Raw genomic sequence first — 24,944 nt, 5'->3', positions numbered from 1 at the left:
ATCTTTGTCTTGAATTTTGTACTGATGGAGAAATTGGCTGGAGAAATGAGATGCCCCGGCTGTCATGTCCTATTTGGAACAGGTCCACAGATTACGTTTACACTTTTTGTTACTTTCTAAGACTAAAGACGGATTGCAGAATAGTTTCTCAGAGTTTCTGAGAAGGAAAATTAGATAGAAACACATTTCCAGCTGACAATATTAATGCCTCACACAATATCTGCTGAGGAGTTTGTCCTGTGATGTCCAGACAGTGTTGTGTCTGTAACATACATATTGAAAGGCTTGAAACTGATTTAAATAATCTTTCATGTATGTATACAGTGGACAATTATCTCAAAGCACTTTGCAGCTGTATAATGTGTGACAGTTCTGGAGAGTCTACAGGGTATAATAATCATTCACACTGATGGTCATCCTATTTCAACAGGCAAAAGGCAACTTCAGTTATTATAAATTCACTTCCCGGTATAAAAATAGTCTGAGTATGATTTCTTATGCTTACAGAAAAGTTCAGAATATATACTCTAATTGTGTTAAATTCTTATGTAAATTATTCTACAACTTTTAATGTGTGAAATCACTGTTTGACTTTGTTACTCATATTTAGCAAACAAGTCTTAATAAAAGGACAATGCAACAATTAACAGAGCTTAAAACAAGCTGAGGAGAAAAATAAACTGTTATTGGCCTATTTTTTTCCAAACAGTTTTGGGGAAGTGATTAGTGGACAAAGAGATGAGCTGTGTATGAGAGGTCGTATACAGTACAAGGGTGTACAGTACGTGTGAGAATGTTTATGCTGCAGTGCGCGCCGCTGATTTAACAGGTTTTGAATTATGCAAATGAATCCCTTCAGGCTTGCTACGTTGCTCTGAAACTAAATGTCTAATTGAGCCCCATGATGTTTTAGTTTAATGAACTCGTATGAACTAAGAGCCTTTATTTTTGTTTATGGCAACCCTGGCTCTACACCAGAGCTGCAGTTGCACTTTATAAAACTGCAAATGGTAAATAACTTTTTTCATATTTGGGTCAGTTATAAGAGTCAATCATCATTAACGAATCAATTTTAATTTAAATTAATTTTAACTCATTTATATACTCTTATATAATACATATATATTTTTTAGATAATTTAAAAATGCAACAAATTAATATATATTTTAAATATCTGAAAACTAGGTATGTGCAATTTATGTATGATCTATACAGTTGCAGTGTTATTGAAAATTATACTTTTTTTCTTCTTTTTTTAAGATCCTATACAGACTACTTGTCATTAGATCTTCTGTGTTCTTTCAGTTTTGGTTATGGTTTGTTTAGCATTACTGCCTTCAGTCATGGTTTCTTTAACAATATTTCTGGCTTTGAAGTCAGGTTATAAACAGTGAATGATGAGACATATTTGTTGTCCTGCTGAGACCCCCGGTAAGCCCCCCACAACCTTTCTATATGTATGTATATACTGTACAATAGTGTTGGGTGTAATTAGTTATTAAGTAATTAGTTACTGTAATTTAATTACTTTTCCCTAGAAAAAGTAAAGTAAGGGATTACTCTTGTTTTTTTCTGTAATTTAATTACAGTTACTTCTTATGTAATTGAACTTATAGTCTGTAGAACATTCATATACATATTAACTAGTTGGTTATTAGCATGAATATTACTGGGATATTGGCTGTTTATTATTACTTAAACACATATTAATGTCTTATTCTGCAAGACCTTATTCTAAAGCCTTCATCCTACCCAATTCTTAAACTTAACAACTATTTTACTAAGCATTAATAAGCAGTAATTAGGAGTATATTGAGGAAAAAGTTAATAGTGAGAATTGAACTCTAATCTAAAGTGTGACCAGAATTAGTATGCTATCTATTATTTATTTGAAAGAGTTAAAAGAACCGTTTCATCATTAACTTGTCGAGGTTGATATAGGATTTAGAAAGTAATTAGTAATAAGTAATTAAATACTTTTTTGAGAGAGAAATTTGTACAGTAATCAAATTACACTGTTGAAGATGTAATTAGTAACTAGTAATTAATTACTTTTTTAGAGTAACTTACCCAACACTGCTGTACAACATATAGACATTTACATATAAAGTATATTTTTGATTAACAGACAGGGATGTGACATGCATACTCATCAAAGTCTTTCTCTAACTATGTGCTGTCAGATGTGACCTTTTGGAAATATGTAAAGGATCGGGCAAATTTAAAAAATAATAATAATCTGTTTTGCCCCGAAAAGCCTAGAGTCACTGGACAAGAACCGTCATGATATAACAAATACCACTCCTTTGCTCTTTGTGCCTCAACCTTTGTGCTTATTTAGTTCTTTACCTTCAAACAGTACTGAGTCATATTTCAAAGACTCTTCCAGGCCAGAGGACTGTATAATAGACTGTTACAGAAATCAATAAACAATATGTGGGATTGTCAATATGGGTGGAGATGGTTATATGTCTTGCTGAATAGGGAAGACCAGGGCTAGTTATCACACTTTTAGTTTATTTTCTCAGGGTGGATTTGTTTATGAAAATCAAGACACATACCTTTAAAGGGATAGCTCACCCCAAAATGAAAATTCTGTCATTAATGATTCACCCACATATCGTTCCAAAACTGTATGAGTTCTGTTGAACACAAAAGAATATATTTTGAAGAATGTTGGTAACCAAAGAGTTGATGGTAGCCATTGACTTCCCTATTATGGAAAAATACTATGTAAGTCAGTGGCTACCAGCAACTGTTTTTGCTGTTCTTTGAGTGTAGAAAAAAGGGTGCAAAGCTGTCAATGGGGCAGTAACCTCAGGTACAAAAGCTAAAAGGTACATCTTTGTACTTTGTTTACCCATAAATTAGTACCCTAAAGGTACATATTAGTACTTTTTAAGCACATATTAGTACATAAAGTGTACGTATTAGTACCGTTTGAAAGAATCCCTGACAGTTTTGTACCTATTTTCTTTTTTATTGCTCTGAAAAAAACAGGGCATAGGGGTAAGTTGTCATAATAGAACCTATTTCAGATTTACACAGTAAAACAATTATGAAGCATAAAACAATTAATTAAACAGCTAATTGTAACAAAAATATCAAATCATTTTGGGCAACAAATACTGTAACTAATAACTGGACAGATTTATAAAATAAATAATAAGCCTACTGTGACAACATCCCCCAATAAGAAGGTACCCTAACATATTGCCTTATGTGAACTTAAAACCTTGTCAGAACAGTATAGCTCTAGAGATTCAACAATTCTGACAACTTCCCCGTGTCCTCTCTAGGCCTACATTTTCTTTTTTTATCATGACTCTTGTTTTTATTAATACGAAATGTTTGTAGTCGATTAATTCTAGCGTCATCATTAAACGCGTCGTGTAAACAGACTCTGCAGTGCCTGTTTACTGTTGGTGCAACATGAATTACAATAGAGTTCAAGTTGCTTGCTGAACTTGAGCGTGTCGGCCGTCGCGAGCCCCCGCGCGTGGGCACTCTCCCACAGCCGGGCTGCTTGTCGCTCCGGATCAGCGGTGCTCTCTGTCGCCAGCGGCGGTCCAGCGCGGAGCTAGAGCGAGGGGCAGCGCCACTCAGCAGCGGGATTCAAGGCAGTTTGCAGCAGTCGCTTCCAGGAGGATGGACGCAGAGATGTGTAGTGGCTGCGCGTATTAACCTTCAGCAACGGGAGTTTGTCCTACTTTAGAGAGCGAGAGAGAGAGAGAGAGAGAGAGAGAGAGGGAGAGGGAGAGGGGGTTAAAGGAGATAGGACCATCCTATCCAATTGCAAAAGACAAACGAGGGTTAAAAAGGTTGCGCATCGTGTGTGTGTGTGTGTGTGTGCGAGAGAGAGAGAGGGAGAGGGAGAGGGAGGGAGGGGGCGGCTCAGATCTGCGTGAACTTCACAAGCCTTTGGAAGCAGTGAAAATACCAGGACGCTTTCCTCAGACGCGTTGATTCTTTATGGACGGTGTTGCTCAAGCGCTCTTCACGCAGACAACGGTGAGTGACTGAAACCAGCTTGAAAACTTTAGTGCGAGTTTGAGCCCTCAGCGTTACAGATGCTTCATGTGTATTCTTTGATGTTTTGTTTATGGAAAGTTGTTTTAACATGCTTTGCTTACAAATAACTAGCTATTTTTGTTACTGTAGTATTTATTTTTTATTTACTAGTAATTAATCCTACAGTATAGTGACATTATGCGTATTTTATAAACTCACTATTAACTATTCACTAGATGGTGGTAGGCTACTTTTTCATTAGATTAGTTCAAACTGACTAGAATTTTCACAAGTCAGACTCAGTACTCAGTAGTAGCCAACTTGTTCCTTTACTAATAGGCACTATCCCAACAGTGACAAGAGACTGTTGCATTAATGATGACAGATTACAGTTTTTGACATAGAATTGTATTTTTGTCACTAGTACCTTTTCCAGTTTTAAAAAGATACCATGAGAGATACAAGTATCTTTCATTGTTTACCGGTAACATTTTGTTAGCATCAGTTGTTACTATTAAATAGCATCTCATTACAATTTAATGTGTAAAATGTGTTAAAAATCGTACTAGTAAGATTAAAAGTTACATTTTATTATTTTAATTTCCTGACCTCATGCGTAAAATGTTGTGTTCCAACATTTGTACTAGTAACACTGTAATTTATCTTCTTACTAATTTTTATAATATAAGGTGCATCTTAGTTTGCTTTCGTTTGTGCTAATGTATATTGTTTTTGCTGTTCGTTTGGCTGTGAGAATGAAGTGACTGAGTGCTTTATCTTACAAAGGTCATAATTATGTTGAATGTAGGCAGACACCAATTTATCCCAGCAAAAGTATGGCATCCCAGTGTCTTTTTTAATTACAGCATATGGAGCGTCCCTCCTGGAGACACATTGTCTGAATAGTCTTTGTATTCATTCTCTGTGTGTATTTAACACATTCTCACAAATCCCTGTAGTTCATTCTCAGTAGGTTCAGATCTCACCTTTGACTATTGTTATGTACTGTGTGATAATTGTGACTTGTCAATTACCCTTAACGATGTTATCTGAGAATGAATGCAGTGTGTGTGTGTTTCACAGTTTGCTTTCAAAGGTTTTGTTGGGGTTAAGGGTCTTTATCTGTTACATTTTACACCTCTACCCCCACTTCAACCCACACCCCTCCCCCAAAAAGAAGTCTATTTACTAGATTTACTAGAATTTAGGAATTCCTGTTATTCTCAGTTAGATTTGATTCTCTAGATATGTTTTGTGTGATTCACCCACTTACTGTAATGTTGTTGTTTAAAACAGCATTTGTTTTATGTGCTATATGACAAGAGTTATGGTACATGTTGTGCTAATTGTAACATGTTGTTCTGAATTGTTTTTAGTGACTGTCAAATTGTAAATTAGTTAAATATTCCATATTGCTTTTCATATTGCATTGGAACAACTTAAAAGTGAAGAAAAATACATTAAACAACCAGTCATTTTAATGTAATGATTCAAGTGTTTCAGTGTCATGCTGGAAGACACTGCAGTGCTTAAAGGCAGAGTAAGCGATTTCTGGTAGCCAATGTTGATATTTGAAATCACCAAAACAAACACGGCCCTACCCCAAAAGGGTCTTGCCCCTATTTTGATAGCTCTGCCCCACATATACGTACGCAACCCAGGCAACGATTAGTTCTGTGAAACAAAGCAAAACCAATGTTACACCGTGTCTACGGATGTGAGCGGCGCGGCGCAACAAATCCCCGACAGAAAACTGCTGCCGGGTTCTATTTATGACGTGCTGACATACATTTCAAATGGTTTTCAACGGTCGTTTGACCTCTTTCTCGCGTCCAGTGTAGGCAGACTTTAGTTGTTGTAGACACGGTGTTACTCACCTATTGAGAAGAAACAAAGCAACCTCGGCGTCCGATCGCAGGCCTCCGCTCCTTGAGTTCTCTGGAAAGCTGATCCGATATTTACACGGGTCCTACTTCTTGTCTTATCGTTCCGCAGACGTTTTCCTCTTTTGTTTTTTATCCGCCATCTCTATCTTGCTGTCGCTTGGCTCGGCTAATGTCCATCCCATGCACTGAAAGCTCTCTCCTCCACATCACGAGTAGACACGCCCCTTATTGCTGATTGGCTACAAGTTTGTTTTGCTATTCGGCCCGAATCAGTTTTCTAAAGTGCGTTTGAAAAATCACATACCCTGCCTTTAAACACAATACAAGAAGAACATCAGTCAAGTTTTTCCTCCTCTTTAAAAGAACCAGGCTTAACTTTGACCAACTTACCTCTCGTGCTCACCACACTCAGCAAAACATTTCTGTTTCATCTATCAACATAGAGTAAGATCTTATGAACTGAAAATACAAAGTCCCCTATCACCAGACTCTAGAAACCCACTTGTGGTTCCCATCAGTAGAAGATGAAATATTAGACTAGATACGATTCTGCTGTTATAAAGACATTCTTCACACTGTCAGAAACGCCCCTCTCTGGAATTCCATTCTTATTATGAGACATGTTTAGCAGTATGTTTATTTGTATTTTTGAGGGCTTTAAAAGCTACAGTATGTGAAACAGGATATGCAGCATTCATGCACCACTATTACTTGTACTTGTAGCCATCTTTAAAATTGGTAGGATCCAATGGCTACGTACTGACACTCAGATTTCTGGCACTGCACATGGTCCGCCATACCCAGCCGCTTTCAGGCATCCCATTGGAAGTATTTAGGATAGAAGTAGGTGGATGAAAGTTATATTTCATATTTTATATATACTCTCTATGCCTTGTGTTTGTATGAAAATGCATGCTGGTTGTTTCAGCCAGTCTCTGTACATGAAACCATTTATTGATTGTGTTTATCATCTTACAGTTGATATGCTGCATAACAGTATGAATGAGAATTGACAAATTATCCTGGCAGCTGTATTTAATTTCAAGGCCTTGAGTCTTTGAAGTATAGAACATATAGCTTTGGGAGTCAATTTAAAAGTTATTTTTGAAGAACTTCCAAAGAGAAAGATATGTATGTATAAATATAAATTATTAATATTCGAGATGTCCTTAATCCCTCAGCAAAAATTGTTTTCCTCCCAAGAGAAAACAGTTTTGTACGCTGTATATTCCTGGACTTGTATTGCACACAGTTTTATAATTTCACAAGTGCAGGCAGTTTAATATCAACAGACTGCTTTTATGAGTCCAGCCGAAGGGAATCACTCACATGAGCTGTCAGTGTGTTTACAGAGTTAAGAGAGGCAAGTCAATGTGCTGGAAGGCTAGTCACACTATGAAAGCCCAGCTGTTGCTAACAGTGTGTGGGAAAGAGGAATCAGAGGTAAGCGCTCAATGATCACTAGGTCATGTGACATACATTCCATGTAGCTCATATAACTTTTAACCAACTGCAGTGACAGCCTTACTGAACCAGGCATGTGAAGGTCTTTAGTGTTTGATTGACAAATATAGAGACTGATAAAATGAACAAAGCGTCTGTTTCAGAATGAATTTGGCATCTGCTGCATGAATGAAGATAGAGTTTGTAATTTCATAGGGTGTTGGATGGCTTTTGGCAGGCGTTGCTTTGTAAACTTGCCTGCCATTTTTGTCTTGATTGGAAGTGCACATCAGTATACCGACATTCTAGGGCACCAAATTTACGAGGTTATCTCTGATATGGTCGGTGTGGGAAAAATTCAGCGCTGGCACAGAGAATACAGTAAATCTTTGATTTAGTTGCTGGAGTGGCTCTAACATAGCCATTTATTAAATTCACCAAGACTTTGCTGTCTGAATTTTGAAAGAATAATGGCATTTTTACGTGATTGGAGTCCTGACAGTATATCTAGTGTTCTTGAGGCTGATTTGCTGAGATATGCATATGTGTCTATTTATGGCTCTGTGTGTGTATGGAAGCAGTTGATCTGTATCGTGTTGGGGGAGGAGCCATCCATTAATATTCCTGAGAGAAAATCAATGTGCGCCACACTGTTTTCTTGGTTTTGTCTTTCACTTTCTGCTAATATATCACATGGATTAAGTTTCTTGACGGATTTACAAATTGGAACAGAACAGTCTGCATCGCTCGGCACGATTACAGGCCTCTCTGTGGCTGTCGATTGGACGCCTCAATCTCAATCTATCACAAAGCACTGGGTAATTTTAGTTCAGGCAGAATTGCACAGAATAAATGAATCAAACGCAGTGCTTGAATGTTGTGATAATGAGAACTGGGAGGAGCCATTATTCTGCTAAATCCATATAGTCAAGATGTCAGTGTAATGCTGACAGCTGTGATGTTGAGGACAAGCAAACCCAAGCCACACAACTGACCTCAGAGAGTGAAGTCAGCAAAGTGATAGTGATAGGCTGTAAGCTCCTCCCACAAAGATGCCCATCCACTTCCTGTGCAAGACGTGATTCCCAGTGATGTGTACTATGATGATGTGTGTTGCGTACTTTGGCCATTTGCATTATGAGGTTATAGGGGCTTTTTTTCTAAACTTATTAGATGTCTCTTTTATGTCAAATTCGTACATTTAATAAATAAATTCATTTATCAACAAAATCCATTTTTGCACAGCAGAAGTGACACAGAAGCTGCATCTGAAGCAGCATTTAGATTTATTTACACATGTATTTACACTTAAAATACAGTGAAATAATTACAATAATTGCAATGAAATAATGTGATTAATGTTTTAAAAATAATATTTTGAATGTTGAAATGCAATTTAAAAAAAAAATGAAATTGTCATAATGTCAGGTCCCATTTTGTCAAAACCACAATTACGATATTATCATAGACGATAAATATTGAACACCCGAGGGATGCGATGCAATTTTAGGGCCAATAATGATCCAATAATCATCAGCTTTTTGTGGAAGATAAATGAAGTAATAATTGTACTTTTTGTGTTTCAACTGTTTCAATTTGAATGTCTACATAGAAGCTATAAATTGGCTTATTTACATAAAAAGAATATACAAAAAAGTACAATGAGTCTCATTCATAAGCACTTTTTGTGCATAGAATCTATTTGTGTGTGTAATTTATGAATTTGTTCATGAAATCTATAAACATTTTCACAAACAAATCATGAGAACCAAATGGCTGTCATACTAAAATGTATTCAAAATTTACAAAAAAAATATAGGAACAAGTGAAACCAGAAAACTCACACACTGTGAAGATGAACATAAGATGGTTTATATGTGTTTTATGCAAATTACTAACCTTAGGCACTTGGACGCTCATTTAGAATAATCCAGATTCATTAACTTTAGAACGAGTTAAGAACAAATTCATGTGCATATGCATTTGTTCTGAATTATGCAAAACATTTTTCTGTGCATATAAATTATTAGTGAATGAGACCCAATTAATGGCTGTTATTAGTGAACAAGACAAATGGCTGTAATTTCATTATCAACATTAATTATAATAAAAAATGTTCCCAGTTATCAAAGAATAATATTTTGGCCTCCGATATATTGTGAGGGAAGCATACTCTGAACTAGCCTCACGTCTCGTGCTTGGCCTGCTTTCTATTAGCCTGGAATCTGCCCTGTCAAAGGCCTCCGCAAATCTGCACACCCCCACACTGAGAAAGAAACATTATGAAAACACTGTCCTTTTTGTACGTCCCCTGATTTATGATCTTTGGCCTGCGAGAGATGTAAAGCACGCAGCACTTTCTCTCCATCTCTGTCTACAAGCTGATGCAACGCAGGGGGCCTCGGCTCACAACTGTTTCCACTGCACAGTGCGTCCCATGGTGATGTGAGTTATGATAGGAGACAAGCCGCTCGCTCTGCCTGAGGCTTGCTCTGACACTCACCTCTTTCTGCTGTGCTGCTGGCTTGTCCAGTGCATCTCCCACTGACTACAAACAAGCAAACTGTGCAACATGCCAGAGTTTTCTGCTTTACAGCTGCTGACCTTGCCTGCATTTTAACCTCTGATCTGTAATTAAGTGTGTAAACATTAGTTCAAGCGCGTACGATGGTAGAGGAATGCCAAGTTTGCAGTCTGTTTTAGGAGAATCAGATTTATGCTTGGAGTCACTGAAGCTGTTTAACCAGTATGTCATCACCATTTATACAGAGCGGCCCTTTAATGCCTCTCTTGTATGTGTGTGGTCAACACCCACATCCAGTCTACAGACCTCACACAAGACCAATCCAACAGGGAAGGGATGAGGTTTAAATGTACGTAATTGTCAGATTTTAGTTCTCATTTGTAGTCACAATTGATACACAGTTGTTGTCACATTAAATTAATTTTATTTATTTTACTTATTTATTTTAGTTTTAGTTAGTCGCATATATTTTGTAGATGGTTTATCTGTCTCTGTAGTACTTCTGCTTAAAGGAACACTCATTTTCCAACTCCCCTAGAGTTAAACAGGTGCAGCAGGCGCAATGATATTACGCAGCGCCTGAAAATAGTCCCCAGCTAGGTAACTTCCAATAAGCCTATTACGCTGCGTAATATCATTGCGTCTGCTGCACCCATGGTATGGCAGCAAAGTTCCTTGATTATTACGCTGGACATATTTATAAACATAATTTAAACAAATAAATGAATTAATAAATAAAATAAATATAGAAGAAATTAGATTAAAATTTAATTCTATATTTATTCTATTCTATTAATTAATTCTTTATTTGTTTATTTATTTGTCTTTGAACTCATTCAATGTTTTTCTTTGCTTTTAATTTTTCTTAAATAGAAAAAGAAGTATTAAAGCCATTTTTTTGCCATTATCATACATTTTTTTGAAAATAGTATAAAAATTATTTAATTAAAGGCTCTGGTCACACTTTAGTTTGGGGAAAAATTCTCACTAACTGACCTTTCCCTCTATAAACTTCTAATTTATTAATAGTTAGGTAGTTGTTAAGTTTAGGTATGGGATAGGATCAAGGGATCTAAAATATGGTCATGCAGAATAAGGAATTAATATGTGCTTTATAAGTACTAATAAACCAATAAGCAAGCCAATATACTAGTGATTTGCATGCTAATAAGAAACTAGTTAATAGTGGGAACTTCTCCTTAAACTAAGTGCTACCAAGGCTCTTTTTCATAAAAACCCATGTGCAAATTGGCTCTTCTGAACATAAAGTTCACATAAAGTTCATGAGATGCCGTAAAGGAGAAATGCCATGTAGATAGCAATTCAATTATAGAGCTGATGAAATCCTATATTGACGTCCCCTCTGAAGGTTTTAACCGGCTATGTAAGATAATCCAGAAATCAATCTTTAGTGGAATTTGTCGCTTGTATAATTGATGACTGCATGAGAACCTCCGGTTAAAAGATTGCAGATCTATAGTTTGAAATTCTGTGTCTCCGTTTTTGATGCAGCGGGCTGCGTAAACCAGAGGGCTTATGCTCAGTCCAGTCATGCTGAACCATGATGGCAGTCTCTCAGGCATGTCTAAAGAGCTGTGTAGGCTTAGATTGCCCCGTCTTGTGAGGGGATTACCATCCGCACAGCCTAGCACAGCAATCTAAACAGCTCTCATTTTGTGTCCTTGAACACCCCCATCCCACATGCAGGCATTCAGACAGACTTATTAGCCGTCTAGAATATAGAGACCTGAGTCTGGAAGTTGCAGCTTGGTAGCGCACTGTGCAACTATGGCATGTGTTCACACTTAATCTCCAAAAGCCTGGAGTGACTGCAGCAAGGTTGTTGACCTCTCTCAATGGCCTTGTTAACCTCTCTGCTGCTCCCATGTTGAGAGGCATCTGTGAAGGTAATGGGATGAGGTCAGAGTGTCAAGAGATGGTCCAGAAGACACAATACTATGACAGTGAGCGGGTAGCATCCATAACAGGCCAGTATTCAGCCTGGAATGTGTTGACCAATGGAGCAAGCAATTGGCAGGATGGCAGTGTTTAAGAGCAGAACTGAATGCCGAGAGCCCACTAAATGAAGTACACATTTTTCTGACATTCCATTGGCTTGCACTGAGACATTGTGTGTAGAAATAAAGACTTATCTGGGAAGTACTAAATTGGCACACAAAGCCTGAATCCCCAGACATCTCGATTTGCTCGTTCTTCCATTTTTAAGTGGAATTAGAGTATATGAGATTCTGCAGGCTGACATATCATTCTGGATGGAGCGGTACATTTACATTAGCATGTATCATACTCTGTAATTGCTATCACTTTATAAATCCATATATGCATGCTATTTATCCACTGTTGCTTAACTACTAACTAAACTGATTAAACTGACAAACTGATTAATTGGCCCAAATTTGTCCTTTTATAATGGCTTGGCTGGTTAACAGAAGCATTAGCTCTAATCCCCTTCTCCGTATTTCTCCTATGCTCTAAATTATTTTCTAATCTAGTTTTCTTATAAACCCGACATTGACACTATGAATATTGTTGGTGAGTAGATGCTGACAAAACTTTCATTTTTGGGCAGTGTTTCTGTGCTTGCAATATATTGCTGCAATAAAACAAAGAAATTAGTTAGAGCTTTTTTAAACTGCCAGTTCCATCTTTCCAAAATCAATGGATTTTTTGAGTGAGTTATTGTTTAAATGCCTGAAATAACGTCTGTGGTTAACACAAGCTCCAAAAAAGTAATGTTCAACATGTTAAAAAAAATCATGTTAAACAGGAAATTAATCTACGTATTAGTCAGCTTTTACAGCCTCTTTGTGTTTATACTCATGCTCATGCAAACTATTATAACTCAGACTTTCCACCTTGTAGATTTTATATAAAGATTGAAAAAGTTGTCGGAAGCTTCGTGATGGAAGTCATGCAAATGTGGTGTAGTTCTTTAGCTTTTTTGCTTCTGTGGTTTTCATTTACGCTTTAAAATTCTCAATATTATGTTAATTTGTGAAGATTATCATGATGAACAAAACAAGTAAGAATAAAACTTTTGTTGGTCACAGAACTTATTTTCGGCATTTCTCAAAAAGCCAATGGAAGAGTCCTATTGGATTTTTATCAAGGAAACTGGGTGATGCTAACTTAAAGTTTGGCCTATGGCTTGGTAACTTCCAACTATACTTCTTTGAGCTCTTAAATCCTAAAAATAGCACATCCAGGACAATGTGGTTCATAGGATGCATTTTCCAGAGGTAAAAGTTCCTGAACAGTTAAGTTCAAATCAAATGAACTTTAACAGCACCACCATGAAGGATTTATGTGTATGTGCGTTTGTGAAAGTTTGCACTTAGTGTAATTGTGGGAAGTGGGGTTACTGTGAGCTCCATGTGGATAGAGTTTAGTGAATGACTCTGCCATTTCGCCTGTGGTGTTGTTCCCTCTTCAGCCCACTCCATCAGCTGACTCTCGTCCACTCTCCCTCTCTCTCATGTCTTTTCCCATTCCAAAATGAAAAGAAAATAGGGGTGTACCATAAATTGTCTGTATGAATGTTACCGCTTTGCAGATTATTCACATTTTACCATAATTGCAAACAGTTGGAAAATGAAGAGAAAAAGTTGTTTTTTCTCTCTCTGTGGTGTGGTGTCCACCCTCTGGCTCTCTCTCCTCCACCCCTTCTCTGGAGCCAGTAGATGAGGAATGGTCTCTTTGGCTGCCGCCCGTGAGCTCTGGGGATCAGTTCAAGCCCCACAGTAATTTTATCACCCCTCTTCTCAGCAACACAAACACTAAACCTCTACTCCCACCCCATAACTCTGATTTACGTCACTACAGCCACCTTATCCAAAAACTTCCCTGACATTTCCAGGAGACTTTCTGAATCACGGCTGTGACGAGATGTCATATAAAGCTGTGATGGGGCAGACATATTTCCACGGAATACTTTTTGATTTAAATGTATGGTTGACTCATTCTGTTTGGGCGCTCTGTCTTCTTAACTTATTTTTAGGGACAGGTCTGATGCTGTTGCTCTGTTAATGGAGGAATCAGTAATGTGTGTGTATTTGTTTGAGCCGAACAGTCTCTCATTTAGTACTCAAATCCACAAGAAAACATATATTGGAGTAGTAATATCAAGCAATTCATTGACCAATAATTATAATTAGTTTGTTTTTATTATTTAACAAAACATACACTACCATTCAACATTTGGGGTCATTAGACATTTTTAAATGCTTTTAAAATCTCTTATTCTTACCAAGGCGGCTTTTAAAAAAATCTAAAATACAGTATAACAGTAATATTGTGAAATATTATTACAATTTAAAGTTTATATATATAAATATATTAAAATGTAATTTATTCCTGTGATGGCAAAGCTGAATTTTCAGCATCATTACTCCAGTCTTTAGTGTCACATGAACCTTCAGAAATCATTTTAATATGCTGATTTGCTGCTCAAGAAACTGCTCTTATTATTATTAATGTTAAAAAACAGTTGTGCTGTTCAGTATATTTTGTAAAAACCGTGATATGTTTTTTCAGAATTCATTGATGAATAGAAAGTTCAATAGAACATCATTTATTTGAAATTGAATTTTTTTGTAACATTATAAATGTCTTTACTGTCACTTTTGATTATTTTACACTGTCCTTGCTGAATAAAAGTAACAATGTATCTACTATTTTAAAACAGCACCTGTAAGCTATTATCTGAATAAGACAATTGTAGTAAATACAGTTGTAAGCCTTATTTCACATTCAACAGTATTTTTTTGTGGGACTGTTCTGCACATATAATTTGTCCTAAGAGAGCAGTAATGGATTTCCTGTGGTCCGTGTAGAAAGAAATAAGAGTCTACCTTAATAAAAAGGCACAAATGGATAGCATACATAAATATTTTGAGACACTTAATTTTCTCAATGCTCAGCTAAAACTTTAGTGTTGCACTGCAACTATTTATCAATGTCATGACCACATTGAGCAGATAAATGCAAGGCTTTTCTTTCTCACTTTGGTAGCGACGCCTAATAAACAAAAAGCCACAAAAGTTGAGATAATACCCGTTCATCATATAAATCTATCACGTTTTTTTTAGAAGACTTGGATTAAACCATTATTTTCATGCGGATTTCTTTTAGGATGACTATAAACTTTTCAAAGTGGCAAAGTTTTTAGTGAAAGTGAAGTGACGTGTGGCCAAGTATAGTGACCCATACTCGGAATTTGTGCTCTGCATTTAACCCATCCAAGTACACACACACACTGTGAACACACACACACACACCGTGAACACACACCCGGAGCAGTGGGCAGCCAATGCTGCGGCGCCCGGGGAGCAGTTGGGGGTTTGGTGCTCAGGGGTCTCACCTCAGTCGTGGTATTGAAGGTAGAGAGAGTGCTGGTTCCCTTTCATGGGAACTTCGAACTGCGTCCTCTAGGGGTCGCTATGGGGTACGCCTCGTCGTGACCCGTGTCTGAAGCATACATTGAAAAAACACCAACTTGTTGGCCGGCGACAGCCATGACGTCACTACCGGTTCCCTGAGTAGGGAACGAGACACTGCGTCCTCTAGGTTTCTTGCCATGCTGCGGACGCAAGCTTCAGACGAAGAAGTGAATGATGTGTAGCTCCCGGCGCTTATTTATACTATAGTCGCACCGGTAGTGACGTCATGGCTGTCGCCGGCCAACAAGTTGGTGTTTTTTCAATGTATGCTTCAGACACGGGTCACGACCCCCATAGCGACCCCTAGAGGACGCAGTGTCTCGTTCCCTACTCAGGGAACCATGGTTACATAAGTAACCTGAGACGTTTTTCACTCCCCCCACCGAAAATTCCTGCCGGACCCGAGACTCGAACCAGCGACCTTCTGATTGCCCTAATGGATAGAGTGGACTATCCTAAATGGACTGCCCTAATGACTACTTTAGTGTAATAGACTGAAACTTGGACAGAAATCTCTCAGGTTTCAATAAAAATATCTTTGGGTTTGGGTTTTGAAGATGAATGAAAGTCTTTTGGGATTGGAACGACATTAGGGTGAGTAAATGATTGGAACAAATGTCCACTGAAGGCGAGTTGAAGTGAGAACCCAAGTGCAGTTTATTTGCAACAAAGACAAAACATAATCCAAAAAGACTTGACTTGACTTGAACAGACTTGACTTGACATGAATAGACTTGACTTGAACAGACTTGACATGGCATGAACAGACTTGACATGAATAGACTTGACTCGAACAGACTTGACTTGGCATAAACAGACTCACCGAGAGAGCAGGGATACAACATCAATACTCGACGAAGAACAAAGGCAACATGAGGGCTTTTTATAAGAACCAACCAATGAGAGACAAGACACATGACTAAGACAACCAATGATAACATGACACATGAACCAAGGAACAAATCAAAACATAACACACAGACAAGGGAATCACATGACAGAGAACGTGACTGTGGCCAAACTGCAAAATAAAAGACATGAAAACAATGAGTAAGAAACAAAACCCAAACCCCACGTTACAATGATGAACTGTCTAACCCAAACCTGCTGTTGATGACCTTATCAGCATTCATCGCAAAATTGGTTTTTAGAACCTAATCATAATCAAAGGGATAATTTGTTTGACCTTTGTCATATAGTATGACCTCCTCTTCATGCAGGTCAGATGCCTAAAGCAGGAGTCTGTCCTGAATGTGTGAACTTTAACCTGTTTGAAGCTCTCGGAGGAGAGTATGAGAAAATGAGTCGGGTTTAATTGGGCCTCACATTGCTTGTCATTGAGGCAGCAGCACGGAGAGGTGAACAAAACCAGGACGGCACATCTGGGAGACCAGCCAGCGGGAGTGTGGTTGGTGTTCACCAGCCACTACATGCCACTATGTGTACTGCTGCCAAATTAGTGCAGAATACTGAAGTTGTGTGTCAGTATTGATTTGAGAGGACTTCGGTTTATTTGGTTGACTCAGCATTTCCCTACAGAACCAAAGTACATACAGGATTTGGAACTCAATATTGCAGTACCGAGATCAGCTCATTTGCTTGACATTTTAATCTCATGTCAGGTGTATTTCTGATTCTTCATGGTTTATGTGGAAAATAAGACTCATATTGTCACAAATTTGAGGGAAAATATTGAAGCAGTTTTGTTTGGCTATAAAATATTAGGCTGCCAGTCATTAACATTTTATCTGTATTAATCACACTGTTATAAATGAAGTTTCCGAGAAGCAGTAATTTGAGATGGTTAGAAGCTGTCCTGACTCTTTTAATGGTGAAGCCGTTTCTTCTGTTCTTGTGCTGCATAGAAAAAAAAGGATTAGAGTCAGTTACGTAACTCCCCCCAGAGCCTCTCCTCACGCATGGCCGTCTGGAGCAGAATATCTAAATAATGATTTTGGGTTTATTTATGCTTAATTTGCACAGTCCCTTTTGTTTACTAATGCATCTGCCTTCTTTTCATGTTTGATGAGCTAAAATGAGAGAGGGGAGAAGAGAAAGAGGTAGTGATGGGGTATTTATAGAGTATCCTGCTGTGGGGCTGGCCGGTCTGTCTCAGTGAAGCATTGCGTCCTGTCAGACCCCATCAGATCTCCATATGGACACTAGCTCACTCACATACACACAGAGCACTACAACTACATCACTCCTATTAAGACAATCAGCATTTTTAGTCAAAACCATCTTTTTAAGAAGATAAACTGTAAGAAATAACTGTAAACTGTATCCAAAAATGTCAAAATAGTAAATGGACATAAAACATTCAGCATGTAATAATGAACAATATAATTTACAAACATTTCAAATTATTTATTGGTAACACTTTAGATTAGGGAACACGTATTCACTAAAAACTAAGAGTTTTCCCTCAATAAACTCCTAATTTGGCACTTATTAATTGTTAGTAAGGTAGCTGTTAAGTTTAGGTATTGGGTGGGATTAGGGATGTATAATGTGGTCATGCAGAATATGTGCTTTGTAAGTACTAATAAACAGCCAATATGTTAATAATAGGCATGCTAATAAGCAACTAGTTAATAATGAGAATTGGTCCTTATAATAAAGTGTTAACGATTTATTTATTTATTGTATTTTTAAAATCGCAATAATATTGTATCGTGACACAAGTATCGTGATAATATCGTATTGTGAGGCCTCTGGTGATTCCCACCCCTAGTATGCACTGAATATTTTAGGGTAATTTTTAAAGAAAAAAGCCTTATACAAAAAAAATCTAAATTTAATAATTGTAATTGAGTTATAAATAGTGTTGATAGCTGCATGAAAATATTAATTGAATATAAATATTGTTTTCTGTATACTGTGTCTTAAATACAGTAGTGTGAATAATTAAAAATGATTTGATATTTAATGTGATGACATGCAAAACACTCTCTTTCAGACATCATTTCAGAAAACAAATCTACAGAAATGTAAATGCAAACAAATGTTGTTGCCTTATATTCATACACACATACAAAGGCTTCCTTATTTAATACAGTAAGCTCCCTTGTTTTATGAATGTGGATAAAAAATATCCTGAGGGAATCCATGATCCCAGAGAGAAAAGATCCTTGGCCCATCTATTTCTCCTTGTCTTCCTCTTTCTCACCACTTTTTTAAACTGTTGAGTTCAACTAAGTGCTCCAAAGAGTCATTTTTGCTGCTTCACCTGTGCATTCACTTCAGTTCTGTTGTACCATGCTGTTTTTTCTTAAGATCGCCTCATATGCAAGTCATGAAGTCATTACTCTTGATTCTGTGACTATTTCAGATGGCTGCACATCGTTGCATGTTTATACTAGGGGTGGGAATCACCAGAGGCCTCACGAAACGATATTGTTATTTGAGCGGACTTTGCTTTTCCGATGAGCATGAGCGGTATATTAGCGGAACGCACATTCATGGATCGGAATATTGAGCGGAGCATCAAACCGCGCAGTGACGAGGATAGTGAAACATGCGCGCTGAACACTGCCGGGCGGGGTGCGACGCGGCGTGCCATATATATTATTATTATTATTATATGTAGCCTATATTGTCGGTGCATCCCTACTTGCATCCCCTCCTCATCGATACAGTATTGCCGCGGAAAATATCGCGATACTATGCTGTATCGATTTTTTCCCCCACCCCTAGTTTATACATATGTCAGATCCTGTGTTTGACAGCAGTAACGCAGCAATGCCATCATAGCTTTGATCTCGCAGAGCTCCCCATCTGTTACAGAGATTATGCACTGAGAGAGACAAAGCTGACATCAATGTTTCATGCATTCAACGGAGCTGCACAATGCGTCCTGTATCTCTCTGAAGTTTCGTCAGCGGTGCTCCTACATGCATCTAGTTGAGACACACGGACTTCTGTCCTCTAATGCTTACTAGAGCAGTCTGTTTTAACCTTTGGCCTTAGAGTGGCTCACTCTCTCAAACACACATACAGAAACACGCACGTTTTCCTCTCGCCCTGCTCTGTCAGGGAAACTGAAGGCCTCCCTTAAGGCACTCAGGCAGATGACTTCATTGGCCTTGTTTGTTTTCTGCCCTTGGGGCTGGAGGAGAGGAGAGAGAAAACGCCAGCTCATCCTGACACTCCAGCACAGGAAACAGTCTAGTCCGGGCTGGAAACAGACGCTGAAAGAGCCCTTTGGAAGCGGCATTCCTCTGCTGTCTACCTTAACAAACATCTGGTTTCATGTGTGTAAACTACCATCATCCTCTGTGCCATCATAACACTGGTAGTGTAGATGCCTCCTTTATGTGACAGTTTTTGCATAACCGAAAAAATGTTGACAAATAAATGAAACGTATATGAAAGTCCATTGACACCAAGAATGAAACGAAAAGTCATTTGCATGCTTTAATGCAAGCATTTATCTGAATGTCAAGTCAATTTTATTTATATAGCACATTTCACAATACACATTTCACAAGCAGCTTTACAGAAAAATCATGATGTCGCATTTAGCAGATGAGAGCTGAGCGATAATGTACCATAGTACATTTTCGACAATTCAAGCAATCAAGTAGTTGAGATTTGCTATATAGTATACTAAAGTATATGGCAGATAAAGTTGGACATTCGTGCATATTTACCTTTATGTAAAGAGCTGAGCGATAATATAGGTATAGTTTGCTATGAAATAAAAATCAGGCCGCTGAGATTTGTGATTTAGTGTATTTCACTTTAAGTGAGTATACTATATGTGTGCGAACAAATTTGGTTATAATACTGTACTGTATATCCAACTTTAGATATATTGTGACCCTGGACCACAAAACCAGTCTTACGTAGCACGGGTATATTTGTAGCAATAGCCAAAAATACATTGTATGGGTCAAAATGATAGATTTTCCTTTTATGCCAAAAATCATTAGGACATTAAGTAAAGATCATGTTCCATAAAGATATTTTGTAAATTTCCTACTGTAAATATATCAAAACTTAATTTTTGATTAGTAATATGCATTGCTAAGAACTTCATTTGGACAACTTTAACGGCGATTTTCTCAGTATTTAGATTTTTTTGCACCCTCAGATTCCAGATTTTCAAATAGTTGTATCTCGGCCAAATATTGTCCTATCCTAACAAACCATATATCAATGGAAAGCTTATTTATTCAGCTTTGAGATGGTGATTTTTGTGGTCCAGGGTCATATGTTTTGTGACAATAAACAATCAGACAGCTGAGATTTGCCATTTAATATATATTGCTTTACATGAATGTACTGTATATATGCAGGTCAAGTGGGATGTACTATATATCCAGCTAAATTGCTGAGTAGTTTACATTTTTCGACAAATGAATGTGCTTATAGTAGTTGTGTCATTTGTTATTATTGTCAATTAGTTAATTCAAGTTGTTATCTGATGATATTGAGAATTATGAAAACTGAGGTTTTGTAACATATCTTATTGGACAGAGTTTTGCTCACTAGAAGAAAAAAGTTTAGTTTGCAGTGTTTTATTTCCAGAATAGCTTCAGAGGAATGCATTGTTTTGAATATTCACAGCATGTTTTTGTAAAAAAAAAAAGAAATGTTTTAATAAAAACATCTAATGTTGATGTTTACCTCAAACATTTAAAAAAAAAAGATTGTTAATAACATGCACTCATGCAGTCTTTTGTTCGTGTTTGTGTTGACTGAATGTTTGGATTCCAATGTTTCTGCATAGTCTGCACAGTGTGTTTCATCATGGTCCAATGGCAGTCATTTTTCAGGAGTACGCCCACAGGGACACAGTCGAGGATTTACTGAGGTTACGTGTTATATATTGCTTTTACAGTTATTTAAAAAAAGCGTATCTCTCCCTTCCCCATTGAGTTTGTGGGATAAAATCTGTGTAATGTACTGTAATCTTGTTTCAGTCTTAGCTGATGTACAGTTCCGCTTTCTGATAGGAGGATGTGATGCTTATTTGGCTTTTGGAGGCACTTAGATCTAGACTGTGTTATTTAAACGAAGACTAAGGTCACTAAGTGAGAGGTCTGACAGACTGCATTTCAAATAAAATGTCTAATTATAAGATACTTGGCTGCCAAAGCTGCCAAATTGTGGCCATTCAAATCAAATGTCCATTAATATTGTAAATTGAGTCAGTTGGGCGGTTATGAAGTCTTGGAAGACTCATTACAGTGAAAGTGGATTATACAAGGCTCTGATTGTTCAGTTTTGGAAGGCAACGTTAAAATAATAACTCCCAAACAACTCAGAGCCCAGTTCAGTTTAGCAGTGCTGTCCTGTCTCTTCTTTTACTTTGTGCCCAGACAAATACTGCTCATTTTCTGCTCCAGATGAGAAGTCAAAACAGATGTATTGGCCAATGCCTGCTCTCAGTGTCCTCTCTGATGTGATCTCAAAGCAAACCAGGGGTGATTTAGAATGAGAAAATGAATGGACGTGTTTTATCATTACATATAGAGTATGAACTTACTATAATACTGAAATACTGTACTGCATAGGCTGCTCTCATCTGTCTCTCTTTTGTTTCTGTGTTACTCGACCTACAACAACAAATTCTTCAATTCCAGCAAACTATTGAATGGCTGCATGAATATCAAATCTTAGATCTGTGTAACTGGTCCTTGGTCCTGTTTGCTCACTCCCTCTGCCTTTCAGCAAAATGAGTAAGAGAAAGAAGGAATTTGAGAGAGCTGGATGGAGAGAGTGAGAATGGAGAGGCAGATGGAATTTGTGAGAAAATGATCTTAGGGTTATTTGACAGGCGGAGATGTTAAGAGAAGCTGCTCTTTTTTTAACATTTTGAGTTCTGTTTCCTCATCAAGAATGATGTTGGAGGCTAACTGAGGAATTTCTGGAGCAGCTTAGAGGAACAATCCTCCTAAATTGTGCACTCTTTTTCCACACAATTATTTAAAAATTGTATATGCCCTCATAATCCATCCTATAGAGCGGTCAATATTCTTACAATGGAATTGTTTGGTCTTTATTTATCAATTTTACCACTAATAAAAACTTTACCACTGATCTTTACCTCTGAAGTTCTAGTCTCTCATTCTCAGTTATCTTCCCTCTTGTTGTCTGAGGCTGAACTGCTATTTTTGCTAGTATTTAAGAACCTGAATCCATTTGGAGCGCTAATGAATGGAGAGAGGTGCTGAGTAAATCTAAAAGTACTATTTATGGGAATTTGTACTGAATATTTATATTCCTAAGCTATTACATTTCAAAGGAAAAATAGTGTCTGTGAGTCTTAGAGCCTTAGATTGTTAAGAAACTTGTTGTGATTAAATAAATGCTTTGCAGGGTTTTTGCAGCGGAAAAATTGAAATCGCATCATATGACCCCTTTAAATGAGAAAAGTATTTTTTCTTGATTTCTTTATGCTCTCAAGCTACTTTTTAGTTCTTGAGTACAATTAAATGTGAAAGTTTTGTTTCAGGCAAAGTTATTATTAACTAAAACTAAAGTCATACACATAAAACATTTTCATTACTTAAAATTAAATAAACTTCACCTGAAATAAAATAAAATATAAAAAACTTGGACTTACTTATCAAGGCAATATTTCTCATTTTCATCTAGGTCAACTTTCATTTAGTTTATCTTTAACTACTAAAATAATTACAAGTAAAACTGAAATTAAAATGTATTAAAAAAATATATAGACATACTTTAAAAAACAAACAAACAAAAAAAACCTCTAGAACTAAAACAATCAAAACACACAACTAAATTACTAAAACAAATTAAAATAAAAATGGAAATTCAAAAACTAATTCAAAGTATTGATAAAAACTGTAATATTATCTCAGTGATTCTAAAATACCTGATTTCAGGCAAAATTTGATTTGTAATTAAGTCCATTTTGATGCTGTACTAATAAAACACAAGCATATTTTATACTCTATAGTATGTCATGATGATTATGTAATATATTGTCAACACTATTTTTTTTGTCATATTAATGTTTTCTGTTCTCTTGTGTCCAGTTAATCCACTGTAAATATTTGTCTTGTGTGTATTTGCCTCATGTTTTTTGTGAAAGTCAGCACTTCAAGATGCATAAAATATAATCACTTAGTGTTTTTTCTTGCTGTTACATATTTGATCTGTACCATTCTTTCACAGTGTCTCTTAAAACATATTGTTCTCTCACAGGGAGAATGTGAGCTTTGTGGGGTTGTTCTAGCTCGAGTGTTGTCTGCCACCAAATCAAACTGAAAAAATCTGAAAATTGAAGCAGCAAATCATCTTTTATGTATGTGTGCTTGCACAATGAACACAGTGGAAACTAGGACAGACAGCAGAGCATTAGGACAACAAAGCTGCTTTTACTTTCCTGGAAAACAATTCTAGACACAAAATAAAAAAAATCTGAGATTTACTGCTTTTACTTATCATGCAGGATATAGGGTTATATTAGGGTTGCATTACGAAATACTGAGATATTTTTATTCTTGTTGTTTTGAGACTACAAATAGTCCTGAGTGAGCAGAACAGAGAGATGAGAAATCTCTCCGTTGGTGTTATAAGACGATTATGTAACACTCTCTCAGGCAGCTGTGTCCTTCATGCTTAAATCGTGGCTGTCTTGGGACTTAATGTGAGGTGTCTCTGCAGTGATCATGTTAAAAATGAAAAGACAGAGACAGAAGACAGAAAAGTACTATGGTGGACGCCTCTATGGTCACATGCAGTCCCTTAGGAAGTCAAGTATAACTGCAGATGTACAGCAGTGAGAAACAGCGTTTGAAGTTGTCAGGACACTGACACTGAGAGTCATATTAGAGGTTTGTAACTAAGCATCCTAAACACAGAAACGGCAGATGTGTGCTTGAGCCCTGAGCATCACTCACATCAGAGCTGAGCTCTTGTGTGTCCTTGAGTCGTCTCTGAGATGATTGAAGACGCTGCGTGACTTTGACACCACTGTGCTGCTGTAAGACCCATTACAGCCGCCTAATAACACAGCCGTGGAGATTAACGGCATTAATCAACTGCTGTGGGCCGTTCGGTTACTGACTGCTGTCATAATCCAGAGTTTCAGCTGAGAAATGTAAACCTTTGAGTTTGAATGTGAGTCTGTGTGTTTCTGGGTTTTTGAGTAGAAAATACTATATATACTGTATATATCATTCCTGTGATATCAAAGCTGAATTTTTAGCATCATTACTGCAGTTTTCATGGGGTGGGTGATATGACCAAAATCTTATATCACAATATATGTAATTTTACTTTAAGGTAATGATATATATCACGATATAGCTATTTTTCCTTTAAATAAGGGCTTTATGATATAAAATTTTTTGATACCGTAGAAATTTCATAATTCTTTTTACCAGTGTCAGTATCACAAAAAACTACTACTAGCCTAAATTAAAAAAACAAAACAAAAAACTCAAGCTCAATGAAGACAAGTCAGTGATTAAATAAGAATAAGAAACTAATTACAAGCAATAGGACAAAAAAACTACAGTAGAACAAATAAATAAGAATTGCTACATTGTATAAAGTAATCAAATGTATAAAAACACTGCTTATTCTTCACTGTTTAAATTATATATATATATATATATATATATATATATATATATATCT

At 36.9% G+C, this 24,944-nt stretch overlaps 1 protein-coding gene across 2 annotated transcripts in view; it reads left to right on the top strand.

Moving 5' to 3' along the window:
- The first annotated feature begins 3,858 nt into the window (after window positions 1-3,858).
- The window catches only part of LOC107733684 (leucine zipper putative tumor suppressor 2 homolog), a 61,392-nt gene continuing 40,306 nt past the window's right edge, over window positions 3,859-24,944 (top strand). For both annotated transcript variants that reach the window (XM_016545416.1, XM_016545415.1), the window contains exon 1: window positions 3,859-4,011. The gene's annotated coding sequence lies outside the window, so the exon portion shown is untranslated. The remainder of the gene's footprint in view (window positions 4,012-24,944) is intronic.

The sequence above is a fragment of the Sinocyclocheilus rhinocerous genome, unplaced genomic scaffold (genome assembly GCF_001515625.1).
Source record: "Sinocyclocheilus rhinocerous isolate Xijiao unplaced genomic scaffold, SAMN03320098_v1.1 scaffold789, whole genome shotgun sequence".
NCBI classification, from domain to species: Eukaryota; Metazoa; Chordata; class Actinopteri; order Cypriniformes; family Cyprinidae; genus Sinocyclocheilus; species Sinocyclocheilus rhinocerous.
Note: the sequence above shows the minus strand (reverse complement) of the source record. Positions and strands in the feature narration are given on the sequence as shown.